Source organism: Neltuma alba, unplaced genomic scaffold (assembly GCF_004799145.2).
Source record: "Neltuma alba isolate B1F8T4 unplaced genomic scaffold, ASM479914v2 tig00012634_pilon, whole genome shotgun sequence".
Lineage (NCBI taxonomy): Eukaryota > Viridiplantae > Streptophyta > Magnoliopsida > Fabales > Fabaceae > Neltuma > Neltuma alba.
In genome coordinates this window covers 306888-314673 of record NW_021637073.1, presented here as the reverse complement: position 1 = coordinate 314673, position 7786 = coordinate 306888, and the positions used below count along the sequence as shown (strand labels likewise).

General features: G+C 32.0%; 1 pseudogene; it reads right to left on the bottom strand.

The window, feature by feature from the left end:
• Positions 1-3425: 3425 nt before the first annotated feature.
• LOC114729425 (MDIS1-interacting receptor like kinase 2-like) lies at positions 3426-7329 on the bottom strand (annotated as a pseudogene).
• Between the last annotated feature and the right edge of the window lie 457 nt (positions 7330-7786).

Genomic DNA, 7786 nt, shown 5'->3' with positions numbered 1-7786 from the left:
TATGTTAAAAAAGGGAATTTTGGTTTAAAAAAATTTAAAAGTTAAACTTAACAGTTCACTAACAGTTTGGGTGGATGGAAATAGAATCTTAAATATAAGAGAGAGGTTTTTGTAATATATATTTTGATTTTAAGAGAAGTTTTACACTTTTTCAAAATAAAAAGGAGGTTTCTGTCATTGAGGTACAATAGAAAGGTAGTCAGTACATTTTACTCTAAAATTAAATAGTGAAAGATGGGTGTGTATAAAATTAGAGAGTGCCTCTTGAAAGATATAATTAGGTTTGACGCGAATATCTCTATGCATAACGAATCAATTTATATAACACAAAAAGGGCGTCAATATTGTAGCCAATCAAGCATTTCACATTTCTTTAATGATAAAGGTGTTTTAATTAGTCAGAGTGTATATCAATTGTCTGGTTAAAAAAAAAAAAAAAAGAATGCATGTAGATTGACAATTTTGACGATTTAGAAAGTATTTGCTACTATTAAGGTGCATTGTTTCAATTTTATACAATATTTTAATTTGGTAATTGAATTGAATTTTGAAAAGTATTATTTTCAGTCTCCTAATACTAATATATATTATTAGTCTCAAATGATAATTTTTTATAATAATTATTATTTTTTCTAAAATTAAACTTAATGTATTAATATTTAAAAATGTTTTATCAATATTTAGAATTTTACTATCAGCAATTTTTTGTTAATAATTTTAGAATTAAATATTTATTGAAAATACATTATGAGGGCACTCAAAATGGGTGTGTGTGTGTGGGAATGATAATTTTTTTTATAATAATAATTATTTTTTTAAAATTAAACTTAATGTGTTAATATTTAAAATTTTTTTTATCAATATTTAGAATTTTAATATCAGCAATTTTTTGTTAATAATTTTAGAATTAAATATTTATTGAAAATACATTATGAGGGCACTCAAAATGTGTGTGCGCGCGCGTGCGCGTGCGCATCCGCTCAAGAACTATTTTACATTTCTTTAATCATAAGCCGCTTGAGTCCGAATGTATATAGATTGACAATGATAACCACGTAGAAGTATTTGTTATTATTGGGAAAAAGTGTATTTTTATTCTTTAATTTCTTATAAAAATTTTAGTTTGTTCTTTTAATTTTAAAAAGCATATCTTTTCAATCCCTCATGCTAACACCTTTAGTCTCAAATAATTTGTTACAATAATAATAGTTATCTTGATATGTCAAAATTTAAGAACATTTTGTCACCATTTAAAACTTTAATATTAGCACTTTTGTTAGGGAAAATTTCAGATAGCCTCCACTTTAGCTTAAACAAAACAGCTTGACCAATTTTCTTAATATTATCAAATTCATTAGGAAAAATGATAAAAAAAAGAAGTTAAAAATTACTAAATTTCAAATTAGATTTATTAACAACATTTTATTTGGTATTGACAATACTAAATTTGTAAATAATAATAAAATTTTGTTGAAATTTTTTTATTTGGTATTTTGTAATTTCTAGCTTCTTTTTTGTCATTTTTCCAATTAATTATCTGATTTTTATATATATTAATGGGTTAATATAACTTTTGGTCCTTTAAGTTTGTCATCATTTTGATTTTGATCCATCAAGTTTCAAATGATAGGTTTTAGTACCTCTAAAGACAAAATTGTTCAAATTTTTATTGGGTTATAGGGACTAATATTTTAAATAGAAAAAAACTTAAGAGACCAAAATTTATGGTTTGAAACGTGAAAGATCAAAATAAAAATAAGAACAAACTTCAAAAATCAAAATTTGTATTAACCGCATATTAATTATTAAAGATGAGAGCTAGCATAGTACGAGTAATTTACCCAAAATAAAAGGGATAGAAATACATTAGACTACATCAATTTTCTTCCATCCAAACCACAACAGCTAGAAAAAAATGGAAATTATATGAAACTAAAGTCCCAATACTTCCAATTTTTCCAATAAGTTATCCTCAGATTTATCAGCACTGAATCAACAATATTGCTACGAACCACCTCATTGAACAATGATGAAGGGTCGACGTCTGATTGCCAAATTTTGTTTGCCATCTCATTAAAAAAATTAAGAGAGTTAAAAAGAATTAATAGATCGCCCGGACGAACTATAAAAACTAATTTTATTTTCTAAAATATAGAGACTAATTTTAAAATATTTAAACTACAACTATAAGAATTGAGTTGAGTTATAACAAAGTTAAAACTATAAAAATTAAGTTGGATCAATTTAAAATTCAGAAATTAAGTTATAATCAAGTCAAAATTTTAGGGATCAGAAAATTAATTTTCTCTATTTTTAACAAATTGATATATTGTTTAATTAGAGAAAAACATAAAATTTTTTTATAATTTTATTAAAAAATACAAATTTTGATTTACTTTTGTATATTAAAATGAAAATAACCATATACATACATACATAGTAATTATTAGTCTGATTTTATTTTTCCTCAAATATCATTATTAAAGACTTTTAATTGAAATATATATTTTTTTTTTGGAGTTTTATGAATTAAGAAGTGAAGAAGGAAGAAACACGCTTGGTCTATTTTCTTATTTTGGGCCGGGCTCTGTTATTCATAGATAGTCCTGTCCAAATTGTTTTTTGTTTTGCCAATCCACCCAAATTGGTTGAGTCAGCTTGCATTTGTCCAAATAATAAGAAAAATGAAATTTTGCAGCCATTAAAAAAAAAAAGGTCCTCCCACACACCTAATTATAAAGTTATTAGTGAAAGAACTTCTCCTAAATTTATATTTTTCTCCTAAACTATTTTTTTTAATTAATTGTGGATTTATCATGTATATAATTTTTAATAGAACAATATTTACATCAAATTTCTTATAAGGAAAATTATAAAAAAAAAAAAGAGATCATTAAAATAGAAAAATTACAAATAGAAACCTATAACAACATGAGTATGGGTTTTGAGAATGATAGTATAGATTTGATAGTAATTTTGAGAACAGGTCTTTGTGTGTAATTTTTTTATTTTGAAAATCTTTTTTGGTGCTTTTCCCTTTCTTGTATTCATTATCTGAAATTCTCCAATCATAGGTAGACATGTGTTCTTTCTTTTTGTTTTGTTTTGAGTGCTTTCAAATAAATTCAGCGATACCGATTCGTTCAAATCCAGAAAATAAGTCATAATTCAACGGCATTAGTCGCAGCGAGAACAAATTCTTCGCATTGTCCTTAGAAGATTCAGTTTATTTTCGCAATGTTTCGTGTATGGTCCACGAATTAGGCTTTCAGCTCATATTGCGTCCTCGATCGATTGCATTGATAGGGAACATTGATGATTCGACGAACATAAGGTGCGCTTTATCTTTTATCTTTGAATGAGTTTGCGACTTCTACGTTTTGATGTCAATAAGGATGCTGCAATTTATTCGTCTCTATGTTTTGGAAAATTCTAAACGCTGATTCTACCTGTTGTAGCGAAATTTCATCCAAAAGAGCCCAACACGGTTTTTAATATTTCCGAGATAAACAAGATAGTATAATGTGAGAATTTTGCGGTGCTAAACCGGGGAAAATGTGCAGAAAATGTCATTGGTGTGATTGTTAGCCTATCTTTAACTATGGCGAAAGTGCTTTGGACTTCTATATCACTGTACTAGGCTATCTTTCCTTGACAAATTTTGCTATGATGTTGATAATTCTTGTGAGTAATCTTCTGTTTATGTGTGGATTCTGTATTCTGGAATACTATATTATTCCACGATTGGAGAAATCATTCTACTTGTTCTGTTAGGAACCCAATTGTACTGTTGAACAAAATCAATCCACGGCTTACTACAACCGAAAAAAGGAAAGATGACTATAAGTTATAAACATGTACACAAAAGCACTCCAATCACTTGTTATAGCAAAGCCCATTGAAAAACAAGGAAGCATACTTAAATCATGAATCACGAGGTGTCTCCATGTCAATCATGTGAGTTATGCTTCGCATGGTTGGTCGTGATTGAGGGTTTGATTGTAAACAAGAAATAGCCAGATTACTAATCAAAGCCAATTCCTTCAATTTTTCTTGATTTGTAGGAGGTGAAAGGTCTAAAATCTCTTTGAAGTTGATGTTTTGAACACCATATGTTTGTATATGAGAAATTAGATCTCCTGGATGATTTCCTGTGAGAATTTCAAAAGCCAAAACACCTAAGCTATATACGTCACATTTTTCAGTCACTGCCTTTGTGTATGCAAGCTCTGCACCAGCCAGTTGAGGGAAAATAAACAAAAAAACAAAAAAAGTTAGCCAATTACAATAATGACAGGGAGACATATGAAATTGTGTTGTTCAGTTACTAAAAATAATCCAGACTAGAAGAAGTTTAAAGAAAATTGTAACTGCTCTAAAATATCACTTCTTGGGCTTAAACATTTGTAAAGTAGAAAACTTCAGGAAATTTTGGATGATCTTCTGTAATTAAAATATAATTCCTCCTTTTTAAGAACTTATAAGTTGTGAGGGAGACTGTCACAAGTTAATTTAAAGCTAAACAGAGTCAGCTATAGCATATGAAGCTAACCTGGAGCTGCGTAGCCATATGTGCCTGCAAAGGAAGTCCAAATATGTGAATCTGGCTTCAGGAACCTTGCTGTGCCAAAGTCTGAGACATGAGCTTCCAGATTTTTGGACAATAATACATTTTTGCTTGATATGTCTCTGTGGATTATTGGTGGGTTGCAATCATGATGCATGTAAGATAAAGCTTGTGGTACTCCCTTAACAATCCCAACTCTCTTTGGACAATCTAGGCTGGTAGCTTTTTCTTCATTTCTCAGCATATCATTTAGGCTCCCTCTTTCCATGTATTCATAAATTAAAAATGTGTGCAAGGGGTCTGAGCAAAACCTATACAACTTCACAATGTTCCTGTGACGTGTTTTAGTCATGGCTTCTATCTTGCTTTTAAAGGATTTTATACTTTCAATGTCTAAGCTATCTGCCTCACATCTTAACTTTTTTATAGCAACTACTTGACCTCCTGGCATGGCCACTCTGTAAACTCTTGCTAATGTTCCCTCTCCAATGCAATAGGTGTCATCAAAGTTCTTTGTGGCTTCAATTATGTCTTCATAAACAATTCTGCCATTGAAATACCATATTGAAAATGAACTTTTTCTCTCCCGTGCTGAATTCTGTTTCATATTTCCTGTCTTACAACCAAAAACAAAAATGCAAATCAACAATGATGCAACAAGCAGTGCACCTCCCAAAGAAGCAACAATGGCTACTATAACTTTCTTTTTGTTGCTTACACCTCCAGGTTTTGTGTATGAGACATTGCAAGGTTGCAGGTCTTGTATATTCCTGCATAACTCTTTGTTGTTTTGTAAATCCATTGGATAGGAAGAATTAAATATGCCACTGTTGGGTACAAGACCCTCCAAGTTGTTGTAGGAGAGGTTGATGCTTGACAGACTCAACATGTCACCAAGGGAGTCAGGGATGGAACCAGATAGATTGTTGTGAGAGATATTCAAGCTGATCAAATTTTTCAGCTTGCTAAGATCATCTGGAATTTGGCCAGAAAGTGAATTGTAACTGAAATCCAACAAATCTTGTAAGGCTGCCAGATTTCCAATTTGGTATGGGATTGTTCCATTCAAGCCATGATTGCTCAAATTTAAAGTCAACAAGTTTGAGCAATTCCCTATCTGATAAGGGATTTGTCCTCTTAGCATGTTTGTTGACAAGTCTAATGTTCGCAAATTAGACAATTTCCCAACGCTTGCTGGTATCAATCCTGAAAGTTTGTTGCTACCCAAAGATAGAGTGGAAAGGCTAGAAGAATCCCCTATTTGTTGGGGAATCTCACCTGATATTTGATTGGAAGACAGATCTAGCTCTACCAGTTGGTTCAACTGAAAAATATCGTCAGGTATAGTACCACCTATTGAATTTCCAGTCATACTAAGATATTGCAAGTTTTTGCAGCTTCCCCAATTTGAAGAGAGCTTACCTTGAACATTATTGTAGCTGAAGTCCATGTAAGTAAGATTAGGATACACTCCAAAATCTTGATCTGCATAACCCCTGAGTTGGTTATATTCCATCCGAACCCTGTACAAGGATGGGCAATCTCTCAGGCTTATTGGAATTGGGCCAGTGAAACTATTGTGGGCAGCACTGAAATTGACAAGCTTGCCTCCTTTGCAAACTTGCGGTGGTAACTCTCTAGTGAAGTTGTTTTCAGCAAGATGTAGGACAGTTAAAGAAGAGAAGTTTCCTGATTCTTGTGGTACAGGACCTTGTAAATTATTTATGTGGAGGAAAACCTGAGATAGATTAGTCAATCTACCAAAACTAGGGGGAATCACGCCTGAGAGCTTGTTTCCATACATCCTAAGAACACTCAAATGTGTACAATTCCCTAGAGATGGCGGAATAAGTCCATAAAAGCTATTCCCATCTAAAGCTAGCACAGTTAAATTTCTTATATTCCCTATTTCATCTGGAATTCTACCACCAAGTAGGGTGTCCTGAAAGAGAAGATTTCTGATCCCCATCAGTCCAGTCTTGGCCTGATCAGAACCATCAGGAAAGAGACGAGGATCTAATATCCCAGTAATATTGTTCCGTGAGACATCAAACTCATGAACTTGAGTCAAATTTGCAAGAGAAAGAGGTAAAGTGCCATTGAGGTGATTTGTCGAGAGGTCAAGGTACTGCAATTTAGAAAGCACTCCAATGTTTTCTGGTATACTACCGATGAGGTTATTTGTTTTGAGATCAAGGCGGAGAAGATTTGGAAATGCAGAGAAGTTCAAGTTTTGGAGGGTACCTTCAAGACCAGTGTAAGCCAAGTTTATTGCAATCACGCTTCATGAGGAATTATCACATGTTATTCCACGCCATGAACATGGGCTTTGAGCTACACTTGAGTTTTGTGCTGGAGAGACCCATGACTCCAGAATTGGTTGATCTGGAAGACTTTCTTTCCACCTGAGAAGGGCCTCTGTTTCTGCCTCTCCAGAAGTTACTGCACAAATTGCCAAGAAAACCACACATGTAGCTTGAGCTGCAAGGTAAGTATCAGTTCTCTGCTTATCCATTGTTTTTTTCTCCTGAAACTGGTTCTCTCTCCCTCTTATTTTTTCTGCAAGATTTATGCTGGTTTCGGGGAATTAAAACAGGACTCTGGTTTCTTAGATATGTGATTTTTTTTTTGGGACCTGATTCTTAGATATGTGATCAATGTCTATGTAGTTTACTTTGCAATTTGCATGAGAACAAGGCAGCTTTTGTTGTCCATGTCAAACTGATGGACAAAGTATAATATAATTCTTTTAATTACTTTATGTTCGAGCATTTTGCATGGTTTTGGACCTTCCATCTGTTTTTAATATTTTTATCATAAACTAAAAGGGTTGCGTTTGTTGAATATTCTGTCATGGTTGGTTTGTTCGGTCTTAGCATTGATTTTCAAGGATTAATTGGGCATGACGAATTGTCTTTGACTTTTAGCCAATGGTTTACAAGTCCAAGTTTCACCTTGATGGCATCATCCATTTTCAGGCATTATGGATGATAGAGCACACTTGGTAATTTGTAAAATTTGATAAAGCTCCAACTCACCTAAACTTTTTTGTATTAAAAGAAAATTGATAAAGCTTTTTTATTGTACAATGTCATAATTTACATTGCTTCTGAGAATTCATCTCTATAAAATATAATCATAATCACTAATATGAATGGTGTAGTTTATTTCTAAAACTCGGTGTAATATAGATGGCTCAGCTACTTTGAAATCTTATAT